This window comes from Prionailurus viverrinus, chromosome B1 (genome assembly GCF_022837055.1).
Source record: "Prionailurus viverrinus isolate Anna chromosome B1, UM_Priviv_1.0, whole genome shotgun sequence".
Taxonomy (NCBI): Eukaryota; Metazoa; Chordata; class Mammalia; order Carnivora; family Felidae; genus Prionailurus; species Prionailurus viverrinus.
Genome location: NC_062564.1, coordinates 105,747,767 through 105,775,760, shown reverse-complemented (window position 1 = coordinate 105,775,760; position 27,994 = coordinate 105,747,767). Strand labels below are relative to the sequence as shown.

At 36.8% G+C, this 27,994-nt stretch overlaps 2 long non-coding RNA genes and 1 other non-coding gene across 4 annotated transcripts; 2 read left to right on the top strand and 1 right to left on the bottom strand.

The window, feature by feature from the left end:
• LOC125163603 (uncharacterized) lies at positions 1 to 26,505 on the top strand. Of its 2 annotated transcripts, none has more exons than XR_007151509.1 (5): positions 1 to 11; positions 3,197 to 3,201; positions 25,371 to 25,396; positions 26,003 to 26,047; positions 26,258 to 26,505. It is a non-coding gene; the product is annotated as an uncharacterized LOC125163603 (long non-coding RNA). The 2 variants fall into 2 exon arrangements; XR_007151508.1 differs by having other exon boundaries at positions 25,371 to 25,753.
• On the bottom strand, positions 19,884 to 25,133 carry LOC125163605 (uncharacterized). Its single transcript, XR_007151510.1, has 2 exons — positions 24,963 to 25,133; positions 19,884 to 20,129 (listed from the first exon to the last, which is right to left on the bottom strand). It is a non-coding gene; the product is annotated as an uncharacterized LOC125163605 (long non-coding RNA).
• Positions 25,804 to 25,934, top strand: LOC125165089 (small nucleolar RNA SNORA24). Its single transcript, XR_007151975.1, has one exon. It is a non-coding gene; the product is annotated as a small nucleolar RNA SNORA24 (small nucleolar RNA).
• Positions 26,506 to 27,994: the final 1,489 nt, after the last annotated feature.

Sequence of the window (27,994 nt, the reverse complement as noted above, 5' to 3'; positions counted from 1 at the left end):
TGTCTATAAGAGTTCTCTATACATTCACAGCTGTTAAGAAATGTCACAAAGAATTTATTCAGTTATGTATTACTATATGAAATTTATTTTTTAACCTCTCCTTGCACCTTCATCCATTGATCCTATATGAATCTTAATCTTTGAGTTTCTATAATTTCTCAGCCTATTCCTAAAAGTTATAAATACAAAGACAGTAAATCACTAAAATTGGAACCCACTATATTTTCACCATCTCCTTTGGAGCATCTCTTAGAGAAAGTGATTTTGACTAGTGTCAATAAGTATTTAACAAAGACATTTACTTGCCAGATTTAGGCAAATATTCTATTTGCCCAGCAAACCCTTTCAAGGAAATAAAAGCAAATTTCACAAATTCATTACTCGCAGCATAAAGTCTCCAAGATATTGTTAGGAAGAATGTATTTACCCACATTTTATCATACAGAAACTGAATTAAACTTAATGAAATGTGAAACATTTCCAAAACACACAGGATCTGTGACAAACCTTACATAAAACTGTCTACATCAAGCTGCTTCTTGGTTAGGAGGGAATAAATTAAGTACAGGAAATGCCTGCTGTCTACATATCTGATGCCAAAATGCTCTATTTCAAATCAATAACAAATGGATACCAGATCTTGCTTTTAAACATTATGCATAATTTATACAGTTGGACCAGAGAAGGTTGGTCTTCTTTTCTCTATTTGGTAAATAATATTCTGAATCTTAGTTTTTTTTTTTTTAATTTCAACCACTTTAAACAGAAATGGAATTTCAAAACGTTGCGTATTTCTAGGGCTCTAATGTATCTTTTTAGAACTTAATTAATGTCCTTCAAAGCAAACAAAACTTTTAAAGGTGCACAAAACATACCATCAGAAAATAAAGTCTACATCATATGAAAATGAATATGTTCACAAACTTTTCAGAAGCTAAAGATTATAATTTTAAAAATAATAAAAGGCGATGAAAATATAATATTGACAAATTCTCACTCCCATCTGTGATCAACTTGATAAAGCCATATTGTTTCTATCCCGAATTAATTATAGGGATGTCCTTGGTGCAACTAGAATAGCAAAGAAGATAGACTGGATGTAATCCAATATGTTCTTAACTAAATAACATTGGATAAGTCACTTTTCCAATTGGGGTCTCAATTTCCCTGTCTGTTAATGGAAGTCAAATGTGATCACTGTAAACCAATTTTCCCCTTGTTTTGTTTTCTCATCACTTTTTATAACATTTGACTCTCCCTGTCTCTCACACATTATGCCACCGCGCAGAAGCCATGAATTATCTAGGTGGTAATATTGCACGCAGAGATTGGGTCTGGGAAGCTCAACTTCTCATTCCTCACTTTTTTTTGGAGAACACTCTGGTTTGCTTTTGGCCTGTGGTAAGTTCGGCAGAAATCTATGTTTAAGTACATTATTAAAGCCACAAACATAAGAAAAAGAGCTTAGAAACAAAAACAAAAATTATGTATTTTGGAATTATAGAATAATGGAGATAATCAACAGAACTTGAACAGAAAAGGTAAAAGCGAGTTACCTTTAATAAATGGGACTAGAGACCACCAGGGTGGCTCAGTTGGTTAAGTGTCCAACTTTGGCTTGGGTCATGATCTCCCGGTTAGTGAGTTTGAGCCCCGCATTGGGCTCTGCACTGACAGCTCATAACCTGGAGCCTGCTTCGGATTCTGTGTCTCCCTCTCGCTCTACCCCTCCCCAACTCGCACTCTGTCTTTGTCTCTCTCTCAAGGATAAATAAGCATTAAAAAAATAATAATTAATAAATAAAAAAATAGAGTGTGGGATGAGGGAGAGATATTTGAATTTTTATTTCCAAATGTGTATACTATTTTTATCAGAACAATAATAATCTTTCATTAAAAAAAAAGTCTAAATATTCAGGTCCAATAGTGGCCAATTTGCTGGGACCATCACAGAGGAAGAGCTCCAAGCAGCAGCTGGCTTTAGCATCAGATACTGGATGATATCCAGGAGATTAATAGTTAAGACCTATGTCATGGTGCATAGCCTTACTTAGTACAGTAGTAAGATGGTTCTTAAAGTATAGTCTGTGGACCTGTGGGAGAACCAAGTCCCCTTCATGGGATCTGCAAGACCAAACCTATTTTCATAATAATACTAATTTATTATATTCTTTTGTCATTGTATTGATTTCCCCCCTCCCTAATTTTGCAATAGCAATAATGGGTAAAACTGCTGGTGCTTTAACATAATCCAAGGTAGTGACATCAATCTGTACTTGTAGTCATTTTATTCTTCACTATCACACATTCATTAAAAAAAAAAAAGTCAGCTGCACTTAAGAATGCCCTTGAGGAAGAGGTAAGAATTATTAATATTATTAAATTTCAACCTTGAGTACCTGTCTTTTTAATATTTGCTGTGACAAAATGTAGAGTATGCCTAGAGCGTTTCTGTCACATATTGAAGTAGATCGTTGTCACAGAAAAGCACTTGAGCAACTGAGTTGCAAATTGAACTAGCTACTTTATTTTTTTTTTAATTTTTATTCAACATATTTAAACTAAAAGAAAACTAGCTACTTTATTTGCGGAGCATCATCTTTACTTGAAAAACTAACTGACAGAGAATTGTGGTTATGTAGACTTGAGTAACCGGCAGACATTTGTTTTGAAAATGAACAAAGTGGGCCTGTCCGTTCAAGAAAAACAAATGACCGTACTTATTGCCAATGATAAAATGTGAGCTTTCAAGTGAAAATTAGAATTTTGTAGAACTTGTATCTGCTACTTGTAACAGCAGACTAATATTTAAATAATTTTTCTGATGAGATTGATAGTGATATTAACAAATATTATTTCCTAATATTATATAATGAAATGTATCAACAGTTGAAAGATTTGCATAACTTGGTGAACCAATATTTTCCAAATGACCATTGCATGAGGTTACAGAATCATTGCATATGGTACATCATTATAACAGTAAAAGATCAATTCTTAGGGTAAGACAAACTAATAGTTTTAAATGTAGCAGAACATGAAAAGTTCATTGATTTGGTTTCAAATTCTACATTACAAATATCCTTTAAGAAAATATCACTTATCAAGTTTTAGTGTACTATCAAGGAAAAATATACACAATATCTGAAAACTCCATAAATATACATTTCCTTTCCCAAGTACATATTTACATAAGGTCAGGTTTTCTTCATATACTGTGGGGAATAAGTTCAGGAATTCCCTGAGCTTGCACCAACGGGTTAACAACGCTTAGTGCAGAAAGCGGCCACAGGGCAAAAGTACCCCCAGCTAGAACAAAAGTGTAGAGCAGGAAGCCATTTCCGCAGGAGGAAAGCACCCAAGAATAGGTAAACAGGTAAACAGGGTGAAAAACCGCTGCAGCAGGGTGAAATTGCCTGTAACTAACTAGCAAAAAAAAAAATTCCTTATTGACCCTGAGGTAGCATGCTCTATCTATCTTATCCCCTAGGCAAGTTAAGATAAACAGACACAGTGCCTGGTGCCTGCCATAAACAACCACCTTCTCAGTGCCAGGATTTTGTTTTATATTGACCCAAAACCCTAACACCACATACCTTCAAAACCCCCTTTCTCTCACACACTTGAGTTAATAATCACTGTTTCATTGTCTCTTTCAGCATGTCCACCACGTTTGTAAGCCTTCTGATCCTAATAAATACGGAGCAAGAACCCTTACTTGGGGCTCTTGTCTTCTCCCAGACATTAGCCTCTCTCGTATTCAATTCTGTGTCCGCTCTCTTGCTGGACAAGAGAGAACTCCAGATACAAAGTCAGGGACAATATACTTCAACAAAAACAATGTATCAAAATGGGTTGAAAGCAAAAATAAATACAAGTATCCAGCTGTATTCTATTAAGCTAAACATTAAAGAGATTTGCAAATGCCACTATTTTTTTGTTGTTGTTGCTGTTGTTTTGGAAAACAGTTATTTTTCTTTGAAACTATGATCTTATAATGGATTTGCTCTTGTTACTTTTAAATTATTAATACTTTTTAATTCCTCAATTTTAATTTCTAATACAATAAATATTGATAGATATAACCCTTATAAATAAAAGCCCTTTGGAGTCCTCATAATATTTTAAAATGTAAAGGGATCCTCAGGCCAAAAAGTGTGAGAGCTGCTGGCATAGGAGTTGGAAGTAATTTAAGTATCAAAGGTCAAGATTTATACCATTAAACAATAAACTAGAAAAAAATAGATGGAAAGCCAGGCTACATCTCCTATCACCTTCCCATTCCACTACCAGACTGGAAGTTTCCTGGATGGAAATTAAAAAATACTAGAAAGGGGAAAGAGATGTATACATAAGAATGAGTTTCTTCTCCCCCTGTCCTTTCTCCTTGCCACTAAAGTGAGTTTTGAAAATGAAAGGACAAGAGATCTGAGAATCCAAAAGTAGAGAAAGCTGTGCCCTACTTTCTAAAACTCTGCAAAGCAGCAACCTCCTCTATGTGATCTGCCCACCAATAGTGTGGGAGCAAAATAGTTAAACTAACACATGGTGTTCTAAGCATATATGATCTAGGATGGCACAGCTTCCACAGTGGCACAGGAGAACATATAAAAGTTCCCATTCTCTATGGAAGTTGCAGAAATCACTAACAGGCCTTTAGACCCAAAGGGAGTGGGCAGCTATAACTGGGAGGACACCTAACAACCTGCCCAGACTGATGACTGTAGGGATGGGAGGAAACCAGACCATGGAAGCTAGAAGCCACTTACCAAAGACGGAACTTGATTAGGTTCATCCAATGCCAGCATAGGACAGATGACAGCTGAGGCCCAGATATCACCCTCTCACTTCATGTCCATTGTCATGACTACCTTGGGAAGAAAGGGAGAGAAAAATCCTGAATTTGACTGGGCTTTCCTAAAATAGACTTTAAAGTTCCTAGTGATGAAATGTATCTCAAATGGGGACAGTTATTGAAAACTACATTTCTGCACAGGTTGTGGCTTATGGGATTTATACCTACTATATAATAATTATATCCCAGGTTCAATTAACAACAATGGAGACTCGGGGAAAACAGAAGTGACAGCCAGAGTTTAGACTATTGATAGATGCAGCCTCAGTTAAGAAGAGTTGGAGTAGGCATAATGATGTAGTAGGTTTGAATCTGCAGACAGAGCACATCTGCAGATTCTGATCTTCCTCCAAAGTAATCTGCTCCATTCTGTGGTGAACACACAGTTAGAGTCATGCCCTTATATAATATTGCCTTGAGAGTCGGTGGAATCTGTAAATAGGATAGTCACTCTCTCGATTAGCACATCCTACATTCAATCTGTCAAGAAATTCTATTGGCTCTATCTTCAGTTCTATCCAAAACCTACCCTTTCTCGGCATCTCCACTGCTGCCACTCTGTTCTGCGATAACATCATCTTTACCTTGGATATCTTCCCTGCTTCCGTCCCTGTCCCCTATAATCTACTGTCACTAAACACCCAAAAGTAACCTTCTTACAAATTAAGTCAGAGCAATCTTCTACTAAAAATCCTGCAATATGGGGCACCTGGGTGGCTCAGTTGGTTGAGCATCCAACTTTGGCTCAGGACATGATCTCATGCTTCATGAGTTCGATTCCTGCATCAGGCTCTCTGTCATCAGCACAGAGCCTGCTTCAGATTATCTGTACCCCTCTCTCTGTGCTCCACCCCCACTTGCATTCACTCTCTCACAAAAATAAACATTTTTTTTAAAAATCCTGTAATAGCCCACCTTTCCAGTCAGAGTACAAATTACATAATCTGACATCCATTACCTTTATGACCTTAGCTCTTCTTCTTCCCCCTCTCTCATTATGCAACAGTTGCACTGACTTCTTTGCTTACTATTTTAAAGCCTTTGTACTGACATGTCCCCAGATATCCACATAGCTAACTCCTGAAATTTATTTGTGTCATTGCTCATATGTCATCTTTTTAGTAAGATGACAGCCTTACATATAAAATTTTCATTCTTTTTCCTCCTTCCCTCTGCATTCCTGATTCCCATTATCCTAATTTTATTTTTTTACCATTATATTTATAATCTTATAACTATATAATTTACTGATTTTATTACATCTTCTAGTTCTACAGTACTCAAAGAAGTTTCTTTAAAATTTTTTTTTCATTTTATTTATTTTTGGGAGAGACAGAGCACAAGTGGGGGAGGGGTAGAGAGAGAGAGACAGACAGAATCTGAGCAGGCTCCAGGCTCTGAGCTGTCAGCACAGAGCCCAACACGGGGCTCAAACCCACAAACCATGAGATCATGACCTGAGCCAAAGTCAGACGCTTAACTGGCTGAGCCACCCAGGCGCCCCTCAAATAAATTTCTTGAAGGCAGGTGTATTTGTTTTCTTATATCAATGTACCCCCACAATTATGTATCTAGTCTCTGACACACAATAGGTGTTCAATAAATACTTTGTTGAATGAATTAATTTAGAAATAAAAACTGGGAAAGGAAAAAAGACAAAGGGTGATAATTTAAAATTGCATACTTTCTTACATTTAAGTGTTAGAAAAAAAAATACAAATCAACACACAAACACAAATTTGATTAAGATATTTCCCTAATCATGCAAAATTTTACAATTCTAGGACTTTCGTCAAAATGACAATAAATTAATTTAGACTTTAAATAATAATGAATTCCTAATAAAGAATTAAAATTAGCAAAATAATGTTTAAACACACACCAAAAAACCCCTAACCTTTTTATTTTATTTTAGAAAGAAAGAGAAAAAACATGCATGTGAGCTCAGAAGAGGCACAGAGAGAGATGGAGAGAGAGAATCTCCAGCAGGCTCCATGCTCAGCATGGACTCCGACATGGGGCTCGATCCCATGACCCTGGGATCATGACCTGAGCCAAAATCAATAGTTGGTCGCTTAACCGACTAGGCCACCCAGGCACCCCACCCCTACCCTTTAAATGGTGCTATTTGCCATATTATTCCTATAAATTTTCTATAACAATACTAAAAAGGGAAGTACTGCTGGCTTCCTTTTATAGATGAAGAAACAGGATGGAAAGGTAGATAACTTTCCTAAGGTCACACAGGAAGCAAACTTAAAGATTTGAGCCCAGATTTATATTTATCTTATACCCGGTATCATTCTTCTTCCTTTATAACACAACACTAATTAAGAATGTGGACTCTGAGGGGCGCCTGGGTGGCTCAGTCGATTAAGCGTGGGCTCAGGTCATGATCACACGGTTCATGAGTTTGAGCCCCACATTGGGCTCTGTGCTGACAGCCCAGAGCCTGGAGCCTTCTTTGGATTCTTTGTCTCCCTCCCTGTCTGCCCCTCCCCTGCTCGTACTCTGTCTCTCTCTCTCTCTCCCTCTCTCTCTCTCTCTCTCCAAAATAAATAAAACGTTAAAAAAAGAAAAAAGAAAAAAAGAATGTGGACTCTGAGCCAGTCACACTACACTCAAAACCCAGATCTAACCTTAGATTATTTCTATTATTTCTCTGTGCCTCAATTTACTCATCTGTTAAATGGAAATAATAAGAGTATCTCTTCATACAATAAGAGTACATCCTCACGAAATGAGTTAATTAATAAGTATATAAGTACTCAATAAACATTAGCTATTACCATTATCATTGATTATTACCTATTGAAGCAATAACAAATAATTGCTCTTTTCAGAACCCCTTTTGTGTCTCTTCATTTTGTATAATTTTCCTTAGACCTTCTCAGTCATTACTGTCCAGTGCCCTAAAGAATAATGAGTGTTCAAGGGGCACCTGGGTGGCTCAGTCAGTTAAACATCTGACTCTTGATCTCTGCTCAGGTCATGATCTCACTGTTTGTGGGATCAAGCCCCATCGCAGGCTCTGTGCTGACCATGTGAAGCCTGCCTAGGATTCTCTCTCTCTCTGCCCTCTGCTGTTTGTACTCTCTCTCAAAATAAATAAATAAACATTAAAAAGAAGAAGAAGAAGAAGAAGAATGAGTGTTCAAAATTCTTATTGCTAGGGTGCCTGAGTGGCTCGGTCAGTTAAGTGTCAGACTTGATTTTGGCTCAGGTCATGATCTTGTGGTTTGTAACATCAAGCCCTGCATCGGGCTCTGAGCTGACAGCTTGGAGCCTACTTGGGATTCTCTCTCTCTCTCTCTCTCTCTCTCTCTCTCTCTCTCTCTCTGCCCTGCCCCCACTAGTGCTCTTGCACTCTTTAAATAAGTAAACTTAAAAAAAAAAGTCTGCCCACATCTTCGTCCTCCCCCTTTATTTTTTTTTAATGTTTATTTATTTTTGAGAGAGACAGAGCACAAGTCGGGGAGGGCAGAGAGAGAGGGAGACATAGAATCTGAAGAAGGCTCCAGGCTCCATGTTGTCAGCACACTGCCCAATTCAGGGCTTGAACTCCCAAACCCTGAGATCATAACCTGAGTGGAAGTTGGATACTTAACTGACTGAACCACCCAGGCTCCCCCTTTAAAAAAAAAAAATCATATTGCTTTTATCAAACACACTGAATTCCAACAATTTCTTTCAGAATTCTTCTGATTTCTAAGACATTGTCCATTGCCATTTACATAAATTATACAAATAAAAGGGTTTAAAATTAAAGAAAGATAAAAGGTATTTTTCTGGTTCTACTTCTACTTAGTTTTCTATAAATTTATTTAGAATTGAAAAATAACTACTGGGTGCCTGGCTCAGTCAGTTAAGCATCTGACTCTTGGTTTTGGCTCTGGTCATTATCTCACAGTTGGTGAGGACATGCTCCAAGTCAGGCTCTGCACTGACAGCCAGAGCCTGTTTGGGATTGTCTCTCCCTCTGCCCCTCCCCACCTCTGTTTCTCTCTCTCTCTTTCTCTCAAAATAAACATTTAAGGGGCGCCTGGGTGGCTCAGTCGGTTGAGCGTCCGACTTCAGCTCAGGTCATGACCTCACAGTCTGTGGGTTCGAGCCCCACGTGGGGCTCTGTGCTGACAGCTCAGAGCCTGGAGCCTGCTTTGGATTCTGTGTCTCCCTCTCTCTCTGCCTCTCCCCTGCTCATGCTCTGTCTCTCTCTCTGTGTCAAAAATAAACATTAAAAAAATTTTTTTAAATAAACATTTAAAAAAATAAAAACAAAAATAACTACTAAAATATCTTATATATTAAATTGCAGTATTCTTATATATTATCTTAATTTAAGTCCTTTATTTTACCTTTTTTTTAATATATCACCCTTCACCTGTTTCACCCATTCTCCCACCAACCTCCCCTCTGGTAACCACCAGTTTGCTCTCTATGGTTGAGTCCATATTTTTCGTCTCTTTTTTTCTTTGTTCACTTGTTTTGTTTCTTAAATTCCACATGAGTGAAATCCTGTGGAATTTGTCTTTGACTTACTTCACTTAGCACTATACCCTCTAGACACATGCATGTTGTTGAAAATGTCAAGATTTCATTCTTTTTTATGGCTGATTAACACTTTATTGTGTTACTCCATGCCTTCCTTATCTATTCATCTTTTGATGAACACTTGGTTTGCTTTTCATATTTTAGCTATTTAAATAATGTTTCAATAAACAAAGGGGTCCATATGTCTTTTTGAATTAGTGTTTTTATTTTCTATGAATTAATGCCCAGTACTGGAATTACTGGATCATATAGTAATTCTATGTTTAATTGTTTGAGGAACCTCCATACGCTTTTCCATAGTGATTGCACCAATTTGCATTCCCACCAACAGCACACAAAGGTTGCTTTTTCTCCACATCACCAACACTTGTTATTTTTTGTGTTTTTATTTTAACCATTCTGACAGATGTGAGGTGATATCATTGTGGCTTTAATTTGTATTTTTCTGATGATGAGTGATGTTGAGCACCTTTTCATGTGTCTATTGGCCATCTGTAGGACTTCTTGGACAAATGTCTATTCATGTCCTCTGCCCATTTTTAATGAGATTATTTTTTGGTGTTGAGTTGTATAAGTTCCTGACCTATTTTGAATATTTACTCCTTATTGGATATATCTTTTGCAAATATCTTTTCCCATTCTGTAGGTTGCTTTTTGTTTTGTTGATGGTTTCCTTCACTGTGCAAAAGCTTTTATTTTTGTGTAGTCCCAATAGTTTAATTTTGCTTTTGTTTCCCTTGTCTGAGGAGACATATCAAGAAAAGTATTTCTATGGTCAATGCCAAAGAAATTACTATTGTCTATGTTTTCTTCTAGGCGTTTTATGGTTTCAATTCTCACATTTAGGTCTCTTACCCATTTTTTAGTTTATTTTTGTGGATGGTGTAAGAAAGTGGTCTAGTTTCATTCTTTTGCATGTAGCTGTTCAGTTTTCCCAATACCATTTATTGAAAAGACTGCCTTTTTCCTGTTGCATTTTCTTGCCTTTGTCATAGATTAATTGGCCCATAAAAGCATGGGTTTATTTCTGGACTCTCTATTCTGTTCCATTGATCTAGGTGTCTTTTTTTTTTTTTTTTAATATTTATTTATTTATTTATTTATTTATTTATTTATTTATTGCCATACCATACTGTTTTGGTTACCACAGCTTTGTAGTATAGGTTGAAATCTGGGATTTTGATACCTTCCATTTTGTTCCTCTTTTTTGACAGTGCTTTGGCTATTTTAGGTCTTGTGTGGTTCTGTACAAATTTTAGGATTATTTGTTCTAGTTCTTGGGAAAATGCTGTGGTATTTTGATAGGGGTTGCATTAAATCTATAGATTGCTTTGGGTTGAAAGGACATTTTAATAATATAGTTTCTCCCATTCCACAAGCATAGAATATCTTTTTATTTTAATTTGTTTGTGTCATCTTCAATTTCTTGTATTATGTTTCAGAGTTTTAGGATTTTATTTTTAAAAAGCAATGTTAAAATTTTTTCTAGATTCAGCCCAAACTGAAATTTTTTCAATATAATCCTATCTCATGAAGAATATAAACTTCTAATACTAAGATTATAAAGATAATGGAGATCCATTCCAATTATAAATATTTACCTATAAAGATCATTTTCAAACTTTGTCATAAAATTTTCTCTGTGAAATGATTTCCATTATAAAATTTAAAATATATCCCCGCATAAGAAAAAAAAATAACAACTCAATTTAAAATATTTGGCAAAGACAGAGGTAAGATGTGCCCAGGGCCAAAAACCACTTGTTATTTTTGCTTAAATATAGTAACTTACAATTCATTTTTCCTTTTGAACATTGTGTATAATTTCCCAGCATTTTTTTTTCACTTTTATCATGCCAACTTCCTCATTCAACAAACATTTATTGAGCATGCACCATGAACCAAGTACTGCCGTAGGTAAGATGAATATGATTATATCCTTGTCCTCTAGTAGATTGGGCAAAAATATTTTATTCCTTCAACAAAATCATTGTCTACTTTGATACACTTGAGATTAAAATATGTATCAACTTAAATACTTTAGACAATAGGAAATGAATTAAATCTTCACTTGATTGATTCAATATTTTTAAAAACTTATACATCAAGTTCAAATATTAAAAAAGCTCTGTGGTTTTCAATCATATTCTTAGAATCTGCATCTGGGGGAAAGCTGTTCCTTTCTAGTAGAAACTAAGTAGAAACTATTAGTAGAAACTAACAGTAGAAACTATTTCTGGAGTCCAGAGGGTAGCTTGGTAGACTCATTATATATGATGACATTTTCATGTTATTATCTACACATTCATTTATATATTCATGCACAATAATACATGAATGTGTTTAAGTTAAAACCTTATAGGGTTTAAACAGACCTAAATAATAGGGTAATAGAGCCACCTAGTGGCACCTTATAAAAATTGGTTGCTTATAATTTTCATTCCATTAAGTTTAGGGAACATAACCTTATTTAGTGAACATAAGCTTATTTATTTATCTTTTCACTAATACAGACATTTATAATTTTATGGATGATGAATCAAAAAAATGGGGGTCTGAGTACTATAGCAAATGTTTGATGTCATGAAACATGTATAAAGTGTATTATAGGAGAATATAAAGAAAAACAGGATTTTAGCAAGTAATTATTAAATTTTCAAATTGCTGGGGTGCCTGGGTGGCTCAGTCAGTTAAGCACCAGACTCTTGATTTCAGCTCAGGTCATGATCTCATGATCATGGCTCATGGTCATCGAGCCCTGTGTTGGGCTCCACACTGAGTGTGGAACCTGCTTGGGATTCTCTCTCTCCCTCTTTGCCCCTTACTCCTCCCCACCCCCCGTCTCAAAATAAATTTTAAAATGTCAAATTGCTGTATGTGTAGTATAAAAGAATTAGATATTTTACAAATATAGTTTATAAATACTCTATAACAGTAATAAGACCTTCCACTTTAATGCACTATATTGCTATTGTAGTATTATATAATCTTCTTTTGCACAAAGGCATGAAAGCCCTCCAAAAAAAGCCTCATTAATAAACAGATTAAACCAAAGATCAAGGATCACAAGCCATCCGAGAATGGAAGAAAGAAAAAGTAGAGCTTTTGAGATGTTAAATATTTAATGAAGTATGAGTGCAACATCTCACTGACATGTGCATTTCTACAACCAAGTCAAGCAATCACTCTTGAAGTGATGAAAGCCAGCTTAAGATCACAGAACTGGGCAACTCCACTATTTGTCATGCTAAACAATAAAGGGCTCAGTATGTTGCTTGCTAAACTTCCCAATAAATTTATATATTATAGATGTTTCATGGAGTCATTACTCTAGTACCCAAGTTCCAAAATGACTTTGACCCACTATCTGCTCAAAATTCATTAATCCTACTCATATTTTCAGTGTCCCTCACTATTCTAATGTGTTATCATCCCTCCTTAACTAGTTTAAATTCCATGGCAAATCAATACAACGACTTCCTGCATACATTCCCTTTCCCACCACTCACTTTGTTTACTTTCCTGGAAAAGTCAGTTAGTTCCAGTTCTTTGTCAGCTTTACACCTATACCTATGTAGCTGAGCTTGGTGTGGAGAAAATACACAATCATGCTGATATTCTAATTTAAGTGAACTTAAATTAATTATAAGAACCTTAGTGGGTCCCTATGTGTCCCAGGAATCCTACTACATTTCCTAATCTATTCACATTGTCACCTAACTATATTCTCCTCTCTCCTAAAATATACAACACTCCCTCCCCCAACTTCTCAGTTGATGAGTTTGCTATTACTGTGGGGAGAAAAGAGAAGAAATTAATAAAAAAGAATATTCAAAAGTTCACAACACATCACTCACCTACTAGCATCTATATCCATACACTTCTGTTTCCATAGATTACCATCTTAGGCTCACTCATACTTTGTGCACAAGATACCACAAGCAATTACACAAGAAATTCATCAAATCTCTCTTGCATCATCCATTTTCCATTTCTACTGAATCTTTCCCCATTAGAATATAAACATGCTTTATACTCTCCCATGCTTAAAAAATAATCCATTTTCTTTTTTTTCCATTTTTTAAAAATTCAAGTATAATTAACATACAATGTTATATTAGTTTCAGGTGTAAAATATAATGATTAAACAATTCTACACATTTCTCAGTGCTTATCAAGATAAGTGTACACTTATCCCCTTTATTTATTTCACCCACCCAACCCCAACCTCCCCTCTGGCAAACACCAGTTTGCTCTCCGTATTTGAGTCTGTTTTACTGTTTGTCTCTTTTTTGTTTGTTTGCTTATTTTCTTAAATTCAGCATATGAGCAAAATCATATGGTATTTGACTTACTTCACTTAGCATTACACACTCCAGATCTATCCATATTGTTGAAAATGGCAAGGTTTCATTCTTTTTTATGACTGGGTAATACTCCATTATATGTATGTATATATGTACGTATGTATGCATGTATATGTGTGTGTATGTGTATATATATACACGTATCTATTGTAAATAATGCTGCAATAAATATAGGGGTGCATATTATCTCTTTGAATTAGTGTTTTTATTTTCTTTGGGTTAATGCCCAGTATTAGAATTACAGGATCATCTGGTAATTCTATGTTCAATTTTTTGAGGAACTTCCATACTGTTTTCTGCAGTGGCTGCACCGATTAGCCTTCCCACCAACAGTGCATGAGTGTTCCTTTTTCTCAACATCCTTGCCAACACTTGTTATTTCTTGCATTTTTATTTTGGCCATTCTGACAGGTGTGTGGTGATATACCATTGTGGTTTTAATTTGGATTCTCTGATGATGAGTGATGTTTAGCATCTCTTCATGTGTCTGTTGGCCATCTGTATGTCTTCTTTAGACAAATGTCTATTCATGTCCTCTGCCCATTTTTAATGAGATTATTTTTTGGTGTTGAGTTGTATAAGTTCCTGACATATTTTGGATATTAACCTCTTATCAGATATATCATTTTCAAAGATCCTTTCCTGTTCAGTATGTTGTCTTTTTGTTTTGTTGATAGTTTCCTTCACTGTGTAGGTTTTTATTTTGTTGTAGTCCCAACAGTTTAATTATGCTTTTATCTTGCCTGAGGAGACATATTTAGAGAAATGTTTCTATGGCCAATATCAAAGAAATTACTGTCCATGTTTTCTTCTAAGAGTTTTATCGTTTCAGGTCTCACATTTAGGTCTTTAATCCATTTTGAATTTATTTTTGCGTATAGTGTAAGAAAGTGGCCCAGTATTCCCAGCACTGTCTGTTGAAGAGAGTGTCTTTCTCCCATTGTATATCTTGCTTCCTTTGTCTAAGATTAATTGACCATATAAGTGTGGGATTATTTCTGGACTGTTTTTCTATTGATCTATGTGTCTATTTTAATGCCAGTACCATACTATTTTGATTACTACAGCTTTGTAGGACACCTTGAAATCTGGAATTGTGATATCTCCTGAAGAAAAATAATCCACTCTTGGTCCCACATCCCTCTCCAGATACTGCCCCATTTTTCTTCTCCTTTCTAGCATAACTCCACAAATTTATGGTCTTCAATTCTCCCATTCTCTGTGAAGCTGTCCTCAACAAGGTCTCAAATGACCTCCATATTGCTATATCCAACTGTCATTTCTCAACTTCCATCTTACTTGTACCATGAACAACCTTTTATTTGAAAAACTTTCTTCTTGACATTCAGGATACCACTCTCCAATGGCTTTCCTCTGTTCCTCACTTCTCAGTCTCCTTTATTGGTTCCTGCTACGTTTCCTGGTAGATAGATGTTGAGAATGCACAAGAGCTCAGTCTTTGATCCCTTTTTCTATCTAACCTTTGTTCTTTGTTATTAGCATTCAATCTTGTGGCTTTAAGTGGCTTCTACACTTTGAGAGCTCCCAGACCAGATCTCTCCCCAGAACTCCATACTCATATATTTAACTCTCTAGTCAAAAATTCTACTTAGATGTCTAAAACATATCTCAAACTTTACATGTACAAAACTGTGTTCCTAAGTACTCCTTCCCCAAAACCTACTCCTGCAGTCATCCCCATCACAACAAATAATCAAAAACCCTTTGAGCTATTTTTTTTCATATTCTGTATCCATTTCTCTTACAACCTATATTCAATTATCAGATTCTGTCAGCTCTATCATAAAAATATATCCAGAATTTAATCATTTATTTCCTCTACTGGGATCTCTCTCTCTCATCACCATTCTCTCATCAGCATTATTACACTAGCCTAACTGGTTTCCCTGCTCAAACCCTATCCCCTGTATGTCTTCTCAATAGAGCTTTGAGAAAAAAACGTATAAATCCTGTCAGATAATGTCACTCCTCTACTCAGTACTCTCCAACAGCTACCAAGTTCACTCAAAACAAACAAACAAAAAGACAAAAACTAAAAATCATTTAATGACTCATAAACATCTAGAAATCCTATTGTCTCTTTACTTGCTTTAACTTTACTTGCTACTTGCTTATCCCACCCCAATGAGACCCCTGGTCTCATTTTTGTTCCTTGAACATGCCATGTATATGAGTTATCAGTTGCTAAATAACAAACTATTCCTAAATGTACTGATTTAAAACAATATTGTCTGGTTTAGCTGGATTCTCTACTTCAGTGTCTCACAGACTACAATCAGCATCTAGGACTGTGGTCATCTTAAGGCTCAACTGGTTAAAGATCCACTTCCAATCTCACTTATGTAGTTGTTGACAGGATTCAGTTCCTCAGGGCTATTGGTCTTATAGCCTCAGTTCCTTACTGGATGTTGGCCAGAGACCACTCTCTGTTCCTTGCCACATAGGCTTCTCCAATATACCAGCTTACTTCATCAGAGCAAGCAATCCAAAAAGACAAGAGAAGGAATGGGAGCAAGAAACAAGTCAGTCTTTTATAACCTAATCTCAGAAGTGACATAGCACTTTGCCATGCAAAGGAAGGAAGTTACATAAAGCAGGGAGTAACATGAGGTGGGGATTATTGGGAATCTTATAAAAGGCTGTCTACCACACCAGGTATGGTGCCACTTAGGGAGCATCTGATACTTAGAATATTCTTCTTCCAGATATTAGCATGTTTCATTCCCTCACCTTCAAGTCTTTGACCTAGTGTCACCTTCTCAAGGAGATCTACCTGAACACTTTTTTTTTAATTATTTCTATCCTCACCGCAAACATTTCTCATCCCCTTCATTTTTTTCCATAGCACTCATTGACTTTAAATTTTCATATAAGTTACTTATTGTGGTTCTATTTTGTCAACTTAGCTAAGCCAGTACTACATTTCCATTTCTTTGCCTGAAAAGTTCCAGGTTAGCATGGGCCACAGAGACATTTTGCATAGTAGATGGAGGTGAAACAGCCATCATGTAATTTCACACTTGGAAGGTCAGTATAGGGCATAAGGCAATATTGTTAATTATGTAAGTTGTCACTTATCTGCTAGCTCATTTCGTAGGTTGGGGCAGAAGCCAGGTCTGTATCTTCTTTAACCCTTGCAGGATCCTCTATTTCAATGTCAGCAACTCGGGTCTGTAACAAAAGACCAACTCCTCCTGCAGATCAACTCCATCATCAAAGTTGAACCCTTGGAACCAGGGAGAAATCAATGCAGATTCCACTCCATTCTCATGGATTTCAGTTCATTCTTGCAGTTGCCAGTTTACCTTGCTTCCTCCACTTGACAGCTGTGATTTACCTTACACTAGATATATCTATATCTATATCCTAGTAGTTCTGCTCCTCTGATATAACTCTAATACTCTTATTTACATGTCTTGTACCACAAAAATATAAACTCCATGCATAAGAAATTTTGTCTGTTTTGTTTACTGCTCTTGCCCCAGCACTAAGAACAGGGCCCAGTGTATAGTAGAAAACCATATAGTAGGCACATTAAATATTTATTGATGAACAATTTTTAAAAACAAAGGCAAGAAAGGGAAGAGACCAATATTCACTAATATTTTGGATAAAGATTCATGTAAAAAATAATAATTATGAAATAGAATGAATGAAACTAGGAATGAGCATGGTAAGTGTACCATACATTGTAATATGTCCAGAGATTAGAAACTTGACCTGAGGATAATCAGTGGAGAAGCCATTACAGTTTCTGTAGCAAGTGACAAACAAGGAGAAAATAGTATTTCAGGAAATTTAATATTTCAAAAATATCTTGTTGAGTGGAAATGGGAAATTAGAAAAGTAGGGAGCCAATTCAGACATGTTGTCCTAGATCAGTAGTATGACAATAGAGAAAAGGAAAGGAAAAGTTGATCTAAAAATAATTGTCAAAAAGGTTGTAACACGGCAACTGCAGAAATCACTAATGCTGTTTACTGGTATTTCTGATTCTTATCCTTAGAAGCACATAGTAGGGTTCCATATCCCCACCCTTTTGAAGTTTGGTATAGCCATGCAACTTGCTTTTGTCCATGGGATATGAAGCAATGTGAGGACTGTCACTTCAGAATGGAAGCCTTTAAAAACAAGTATGTGATTCTCAACGTTTATTTATTTTTGGGACAGAAAGAGACAGAGCATGAACGGGGGAGGAGCAGAGAGAGAGGGAGACACAGAATCGGAAACAGGCTCCAGCCTCTGAGCCATCAGCCCAGAGCCTGACGCGGGGCTCGAACTCACGGACCGCGAGATCATGACCTGGCTGAAGTCGGACGCTTAACCGACTGCGCCACCCAGGCGCCCCTAAAAACAAGTATGTGATTCTCTACCTTCTCATCTCCCTTCCTGTTGCCTAGAAACATCACAAATGGTTAAGGCCTCATTAGTCTAAGTCACTAAAATGGAAAAGAATATGACAAGAAACAAACACTTGTTGTTTTAAGCAACAAAGATTTTGGACTGTTTGTAATACCAACACAACCTCACCCATTCTTACTGCGGCAGCTTGAACTTGAGTCAACAAATTTTTATATTCCCTCAAGAGATAGAGTTTAATTTCTCTCCCTTTTTGTGTGAGCTGGAATTAATAACTTGCTTCTAACAAGTGATAGCGAGTAACTTCTCAGACTAGGTCATAACATCATTGGTACTTCCTCTCCTGATCACTTACTTTGGGAGAAGCCAGCTGCCATCTCATGAGGACACTCCAGCAGCCCAGTGGAGATCCACATGCTGGGGAATTGAGGCCTCCTACCAACAATTAGCCTTAACTTGCTAAAGCTTGTAGCTGAGCAACCCTGGAAGAAGATCCTGCAGTCTCAGTCTATATCCTGATTACAACCTCATGAGTGAGATACACTGAGACAGTTAGGCTGTACTTGGACTCCTGATTCACAGAAATTATGTGAGATAATAAATGCTTATTGTTTTAATCCACTATGCTTAGGCTAATTTGAAACATAACAATAGATAAAAAGTACATTGACTAATACAGAAATACACTAAAAATTGAAAATGGAGGATAGGGAGAAATCAAAGCTGACTCCTAGGCTTTGAGCTTTGAATAGTCTGGAAAAAGTGTGACATCATTGATTGTAAGTTATTCAATTCCATTGGAGTTTTGAGGCAAGGGTCATATATACTCAATAAACATTGGACAGAGTCTTGTAAATGTTTAACAACTGAGCAAAGTGCTCAGAACCAAAAAGAATATTCCAGCAGAGATAAGGGAGAACTCTCATCTGCTCTCTTCTAGACACTATAGTTGTATTATAATTTTCTTACCAGCACTATCACACTGCTAGTACATACCAACTGCAAGTTTAGGTACCCTAAGTATCTTAAAATGTAAATAAGCCCACAGGCCATTTCCTGATATTTTCTCCCACTTATTTCGACATTCATGAGAGCTGTGCTGTTGTGTTAATTTTGCTTCTCTGATGATCACTGTAGTTTCTACATTAAAACCACAAAAGGAAAAAGGAAACAGAGTAGGGAGAAGTAGCATAGTTGAAGAATGAATATTCTATAATGAACTGTTCCAGTTAGTATATCAAATGCAGAATTAAGTATTGTCCAGCCATCATTTTATCAGTTCTAACAACTTCACTTTGCATTCTACCTTTAAAATCCTTAAACCAACCTTTATTTACAATAAAATTTGAATTCTATCTATTACCACATAATCTCTACCTAGTATTCTAAGTCTCAAAGATTTGGCTTGAACAGCCACTAAATTCATTAGGTTTGATCTCAAATTCCCACAAATTTAGAAATATCGCCATCTCAGCCACAAATTTCACACTAAGAGTATACAGAAACCATCACTAAAGCACAGCTTGTCTTAAAACAAAAATAATAGACTATAAACGTATGACTGCTTTTTTATTAAGCTTTATTTTAAAATAGTTTTAGGTTTACAGAAAAGTTGAAAAAATAGTACAGGGAGTTCCCACATATCCCCCATCCAATTTCTCCGATTGTTAACATCTTACAATACCATATACATCTGTCACAACTAAGAAACCAACATTGGCACATTACTATTAACTAAATTTCACACTTTATTCAGATTTCACTAGTTTGACATTAATGTCCTTTTTCTGCTTGAGGTTCCCAGACAGGGTATCACATTTAGTCATCATGTATCATCTCCTCTGGTGTGACAGTTTCACAGACTTTTCTTGTTTTTCAAGATCATGACAATATTAAATACTGATATATAATCTGTAGATTGTCCATCAACTTGATTTTGTCTGATATTTCTTCTCATGGTTTGACTAGGGTTAGGGCTTTGGAGAAGAATAACACAAAGGAGGTGAAATGTTTTCATTACATCTTATCAAGGTACACATTATCAATATGACTTCTTGCTCACGTTACTATTGATCACTTCGTCCAGGCAGTGTTTGCTATATTTCTCCATGTGTACAGTTATACTTTCCCCTTCTTTCCTTACCCACCCTTTGAAAGCAAGTCACTAAGTACAGCCAATACTCATCTTGGTGTTGGAGGAGAGTGGGGGGATCAAACTCTACCTCCTGGAGAAAAATCACTTTTTACGATAAATACAAAACTTTCTCAATTCCTATAAAATATATATTAACTGCCTCAAAGCATTCAATAATCCAACTGAGTGTCTAATATGAGTCACTCTGATAGGCACTTCAAATGAGAGGTGACGCAGTCCCTTCACAAGAAGTTTATAATATAATAAAGATACCACATGAAAAATCCAAGTACTATAGTATGTCAAAAAGGGAAATCAAATTCAGTTAGAGTAATGAAAAATTTCACATAACAAGTGACGTTCAAGCAAAGCATTCAAAGCTGAGTAGTATTCTGACACATGAATATTTATGCAAATTCAACATTCATTTATGATTACAAACTGAACAAAGTGGGAAGTAGGTATAGAAGGAACATACTTCAACATAGTAAAGGTCATACATGACAGGCCCACAGCTAATATCATATTCAGTGGTAAAAAGGTAAAAGCTCTTCCTCTGAGATCAGGAACAAGAAAGGATGCTCTGACCACGTTTATTCAACACAGTACTGGAAGTGTTAGCCAAAGCAATTAGGTAAGAAAAAGAAATAAAAGGCAGCCAAACTGGAAAGGAAAAAGTAAAACTGTCACTATTTGCATATGACACGATATTACATATAGAAAACCAAGTGACTCCACCAAAAACTGTTAGAATGAATGAATTTCAGTAAAGTAGCAGGATACAAAACCACTATATGAACTCTAATGCACTTCTATTCATTAATAATGAACTATCAGAAAGAGAAATTGAGAAAACAATTCCATTTACAATTAGAATAAAAAAAAATACTTAGAAACAAATTTTAATGGGGAAGGTGAAAAACTTGTATACTGAAAACTATAAAACAATGATGAAAGAAATTGAAGATTAATATTTTTCCATTATATAAACAGTGGACAAATATTCTATGCTCATCACCTGGAAGAATATTGTTTAAATGTCCATACTATGCAAAGCAATCTACAGATTCAAAACAACCCCTGTCAAATTCCAATGGCATTTTTCACAGAAATAAAGCAAACAATACTAAAATTTGTACAAAACGACAAAAGACCCCAAACAGCCAAAGCAATCTTGAGACAGAAGAACGTAGGGGCACCAAGGTGGCTCAGTCACTTAAGTGTCCAACTCAGGTCATTATCTCAGTTTGTGGATCAGGCTCTGGGCTGACTGTGAGGAGACTGCTTAGGATTCTCTCTCTCTCCCTCTCCCCCTGCCCCTCCCATACTCACTCTCAAAATAAATAAATAAACTTTTAAAAAAAGAGAGAAAAAGAAAAACAAAGCTGGAGCTATCGTGCTTCCTGGTTGATAACTATATTATGAAGCGATAGTAGTTATGTTTTTAGACTTTATTTGAGAGAGAGAGAAAGAGAGATAGCAAGCAGGGGAAGGGCAGAGAGAGAGAGAAAGAGAATCCCAAGCCCCAACGTGGGGCTCAATCTCATGAACTTGAGATCATGACTTGAGCTGAAATCAAAAATCGGATGCCTAACTGACTGAGCCACCCAGGTGCCCCACGAAGTTATGATATTGTATGATACTTAAAACAGTTTGATACTGGCATAAAAACAGACACATTGATCAATGGTACAGAATAGTGAGCCCAGAAATAAACCCATGCATATATGGTCAATTAATTTACAACAAAGGAGCCAAGAATATACAATGGGGAGAGGACAGACTCTTCAAGAAATGGTGCTGGGAAAACTGGACAGCCACATGCAAAAGAATGACACTGGACTACTATCTTACACCATACACAAAAAATGAACTACATCAAACTAAAAAGCTTCTTCACAGCAAAGGAAATTTTCAACAAAATGAAAGTCAAACTACTGAACAGGAGAAAAATATTTGTAAATCATGTTTTAATAATGGGTCAATATCCAAAATACATAAAGAACTCATACAACTCAACAGCAGAACACTAAACAACCTAATTTAAAAAATGGGCAGAGTATGTGAATAGACATTTTTCCAATGAAGACTACAGATGGCCAACAGACACATGAAAAGATCCTCAACATCACTAATCATCAGAGAAATGCTAATCAAAATCACAATGAGGTATCATCTCATGCCAGTCAGAATGTCTAGTATCAAATAAATAAGAAATAACAAGTGTTGGCAAGGATGTGGAGAAAAGAAAACCCTTTTGCACTGTTAATGAGAGAAAACCCTTGTGCACTGTTAATGAGAATGTAAACTGGTCTATCCGCTGTAGAAAACAGTATGGAGGTTGGTCAAAAAACTAAAAATTGAATTACCATATGATCTGGCAGTTCTACTTCTGGGTATTTCTCTGAAGAAAACAAAAACACTAATTCAAAAAGATGTAAGTACCCCCATGTTCATTACAGCATTATTTTCAGCCAAGATATGGAAACAACTTAAGTATTCATCAATGGATGAATGGATAAAGATGTCGATGTACATACACAATGGAATACTACTCATCCATGAAAACAAATGACATCTTGCCATTTGCGACATAATGGATGGACCCTGAAGACATTACGTTAAGTGAAATGAGTCAGAAAAAGACAAATACTATATGATCTCACTTATATATGGAATATAAAAACAAAAACAAAAAACACCAAGTTAATTGATACAGAAAACAGATTGGTGCTTGCCAGAGGCAGTGGGTTGAAGGGGTAGCTAAAATGGGGCAAAAGACACAAAATACTAGTTATAAAATAAATAAGTCAAGAGAATGTAATGTACAGCATGGTGAGTACAGTCAATAATACTTTTACATATTTTAAAGTTGCTACATATTTTTTTCTTTTAATATTTTGAAGTAATCTCTATACCAGCATGGGGCTTGAACTTAAAACCCTGAGATCAAGAGTCCCACATTTCACCAAATGAGCTAGCCAGGCTCCCCTAAGACAGTAAATCTTAAAAATCTTCAGCACAAGAAAAAACTTAATTCACTATGTATGAGGGATAGGGGTTAATTAGACTTAATGTGGTGATCATTTAGCAACATACACAAATATCAAATCATTATGTTGTATACCTGAAGCTAATGTTAATTATACCTCAATTTTAAAGAAAGGAAGAAAAAGATGGGAAACAGATGGGAAAAAATTTAAGATGGAGAAAAGAAACTAAAATATGGGAGCAGAGACTCTTCACTCTGTCTCAGGTGTTTTTACACCTTAGCCCAATGGAAATATATATTTAAAAATCTTCAGTGTGTCTTTATAGCTTACCATAAATGGATGGTCATATGGGCTGGATTGTGTCACCCAAAATTCATATGTTGAAATCCTAACAGCCAATATCTCAGAATATTACAGTACGTGGAGATAGGATCTTTAAAGTGGCAAGTAAGGTTAAATGTGGTCATTAGCACAGGCCCTAATCCAGTATGACTGGTGTCCTTTTCAAAGAGATTGGGATACAGACAGGTACAGAGGTTAAAGGATGTGAAGTTACTGGGAAAGGAGGGCCATCTACAGGCCACAGAAGGTCTAAAAACAAACCGGTGAGTGCCCTGATCTCAGTTTGTCTCCAGAATTGTGAGAAAATAAATTTCTGTTGCTTAAACCACCCAATCGGTGGCATTTTCTTAGGACAGCGTTTGCGAAGTAACACAGATGGCTACAGGTTCTAAATGAAATCTAATTTAGCAAAACTCTCCACTGTGATTTGGTATTTAAGCCTTGTTACAGAATAGTACTTTTCATTCATTAGTGAGATGGAGTAAAGTAAAATGAAGTGAGAAAAATGTAGGGTGAAAGGTGAGCCTCAGAAACTTTAGTTCTAATTAAAATTCATTTCCTATAAATTGGTGACTCCAACCCTAATCATAAAAGCAATGTTTGCTCTTACTAATTAAACTATTTCTCCCAGAATAGTATGTAAGGATTTCATGAAGCTTCTGTAGATCCCTACTGTGGCACTTTATTCCCCAACTTAATCTGGGGAATACATTTTGATACCGTTTTTCCTGGCAGCAATTGCCACAACATACCTTCCCAATGGTCCACTACTAAGTAAAACCTCCCTTTTGTTTCATATCAGAGGGGAAACAGAAAATAAATTTAATGGCATTTAATAACCACTTGACTAGAACTAAATGTATTCCTAAATATTTTTAATTCCACTTTACAAGGGTTAGTTCTATTATTTCTATAATTGCACCCTCAACAAAAGGTACAGCAGGGAGGTAAGAGGCACACATCTGCTTTTACGAGTCAACAAAATCCAGCTGCGGCCAAACACGTACAGCAAACTGTGGGTGAGTCTGCAACACGGGAAATGTTCAGACACACTCGTTAAGTGGGTCTCCCATACTCTTCCGGCTAACGTCCTTTACTTTTTTTAGTCTTGTGTTTAGTCTTTTGGCTAGGTTTTCAGTAATGAGTGTAAATACTCTTAAGAGATTAAACAACCCCCCCCCTCGGCCCCGACCCCGCCAAAAAAAAAACCCAAAACAAAACAAAATTTAAAAACCGCAAATCACTGACAGCTACGCTTGAGGAACAGCAAGTCCAGCGGAAAACGGAAGTCCCAGATCATTAATGGACCAAAAAAATCAGTTAGTTCCACGTATATTTACCTAAAGGTTTAAAAGCAGAGGACTATATAACCTGGCGTTTCGGTAACAATGGCAACTTCTAAGTAACTATCCTTTATGGAAACGGGAAACAAAAACTTTTCACCTCCCGGGTCAGGAAGACAAAGCCAGCGTCAGGATTTCCTCATCTCGCGACAACTTTCTGACTCTCCCTGTAGGCGCGTGCGTCAGAATCGAGGGCCCGGGGAGCCGCCCAGCCCAGAGGGTGGAGCAAACCGCGTAAGGAGGGTGGGGCCATCAGGAAGGGGTGGAACGGAGGAGGGGCTGGAAAGGGCAGAGCAGAGGGAAAACTCGTGTGGGCCCCGCCCCTCGCGGCACTTCCCCGGAATAGCGTCAGCCGCTCTATAAGAAAGCGTGCGCTGAAGTGCTCGGCCTTTTACATCCGGGAAGCGTTGGGCTTAGGTTACGAGGTTGAGGTACGTTGTATTTTGTGCACTATGGTGATAATTGAGGCAGAAGTTTTTGACCTAGTTAAGATGCAGGAGGTTCAGGGATCTTGTAGTGATCGGTCTACGACAGCTTTGGAAACCTCTAGGTTCGAAAACCTGAGGTATTCTTTTGATCACGCGGCGGCCACGTGCAACCCTGGCGCTGAGTCAGAAGTCGAGCGCGCACGGGTCACGGGCCCTCCGACAAAGGATCGGTGCACCTGGTGACCGGCAAAGGTCGCGAATTCCGCTGTCGGTGTCAAGTGGCCATCTTGAAGCTACTCCGCCACTGTTAAATAAATAGTAACACCGAATCCTGATACCCGCCACATTTAGATCCATAAAGTGAGTAATCTCTGTAGTTGTGCTTGCTTGGGAGTTCTGGGATTGTGAATCTCCATGTATCTTTGGGACCTGTCAGCTGTGGCAGTCTCCCTTCCTAGCCATGGAAGAGCATATTCTTGTTTATTGGCAAAGCTGTCACCATTTAATTGGTATCAGATTCTGACTTGCACAAGTAACATTAATCACTTGAAAACCTGAAGGGTGCCGGGTTATTGGGCACATATCTAACTATTGCTTAAATGTTTTTAGGAAGCTGAACTAATCGTTCCAATGGATGACAGGAAACATGACAAGGTATGTTCCTTTTTATTCATATTTCGTCGTTAATCCAGAATCCTTAGTGCTAAGTAATGGGAAGGCCAGAATTGGCCCGATTTGCTGCTACTTTGTAATTTAGAAGAGTAATAAATAGCCAACTAAATAGAAAGTAACTGAAGTTGCTAATATTTTCAGCACTGTGATTTAGGACACAGAGTTTACAAAACTGGTTTTCTTCTCTTGCAGATAATCAAGAAATTCAAAATGTATGGGTGAAGTCCTGTTTATTTAGAATCTTGTGGTGCACTGCCAAACGTGATTTTTTTAAATCGCAACATGTTGCATATTGAGTGGTGAATAATCTGTAAGCTATCAAGTTGGTGGTCTCCGTATAGGCCAGAATATTACTTTGGCGTAAGTATGACATTTAGTAGAGAATAAGTGAGTGCTTGCTTGCCATAATTAAATAAAATGCTTGATTTCATCTGGAAAAAGTCGTGTTCTAAGTCACTACAGTATTTGGGTGGGAACTACACGTGAAGCCACCTTACCCCTAAGGGACAACAGTCATTTTTATACCGTACAAAAGATTAAGGCTACTACACAAGGTGAGCAGCTAAGCACTTTATTCACACAGATGTGCACTGAACACTTGTGTCTTTTAAAGGTCACACTTAACATTTAACAAGAAAAAAAAATTAGCTATTATCAAGGCATATTTTATGAGCCAAGTAGTTTCCCGATCCAGTCTATTAAAATTTCAGTATAAATGTTGCTTGCATCAGCACTATGCTTTAGTTATAAAGGTGGCCTGTGCGAAGTTTCCGTAAAGATAAATTTTCTCTCCTGTATTGCACGTTTTCTCAGCCCTTGTGCAAGTGTGCACTGTCTGTACCACTATCATCACTAGTTGTAAATGCTTGAAAAGTTCTGCCTTTATCAAAACCTTGAGCTTTTACAAAAGGTTTAACGCTATTCTGCCTGACATAGCATTGCAGTTCTGCAAAATCGTAAACTATAAAGCACCTTTATGTTAGCACCAGTTTTTTACAAAGCTGAGGTTTTACAAAAAGGGTACAAGTAGATGCAGTAGGGAAAGGGGTGAAGTCCCCTCCATATTAATACAGCCATTGAAAAGGATTACTTAACATGATCTAATCCTAAAGTTCACACTGATTTTTTTCACCTGTTTTTATGCATCTATTTCTTGGATGGATCTACAAAAACTTTAAAACACTGAAGGGCCCTTGATATTAGCAATCATTGTGATTAAGTAGCCTGAGAGGCAAACCTTTTTTGTTTGGCCTAAGATTTTGCATTGCTAATCAAGAATGTCCTGAAAGGGTGCACAATAAAGCACCCTTAATTGTGTTGAGAAATAGCCAGAGGGAAAACTTGCCTTTACTCAGCAGTGGAGGCTGAAAATGACCTGGTCAGCACTGGGGCTCCAGAAGTTTGAATCCTACCATCTCACCTTGGCCTCTGGGCCTGTCTGAAAGCTAGGGATACTATAAAACATTACCAGCCTTTTTAAAACGGTCATTGAAGGCCATAGCCACTTACAGCAGTGCCTAGCATGTAGCTGGTGCGTTAATTAAAGCAGTTGAAACAGTTAAATTATTTTAGAGCTTTTTCTCACTAAGCAGAGAAAGCATTTTTAACAGTATTTTTATTAGCTGGGACTATCAGGATAGTGGAGGTCTACAGATTTTAGTCATTACAAGAAAGTTGCAATAGATGGCACTCTTAAATCATGGTCCAGCAAACCACATAATGCCAAGGAAAAATTTTATCAAGTTGTAAATTTGAAGTAGCTGAAAGTAATTGCTAGAGGATGTTAACAAATAAGGTGGATAAATTAGGTTGTACATCCAACAACTTGAAGGCATTCATCAGGAATTCTTCCAAATTTTTCTGGGTAGTAGAATGTGTTGCCATAATGCATAAGTACAAAGGCTTCATTCAGGAATGCATGATCACTGA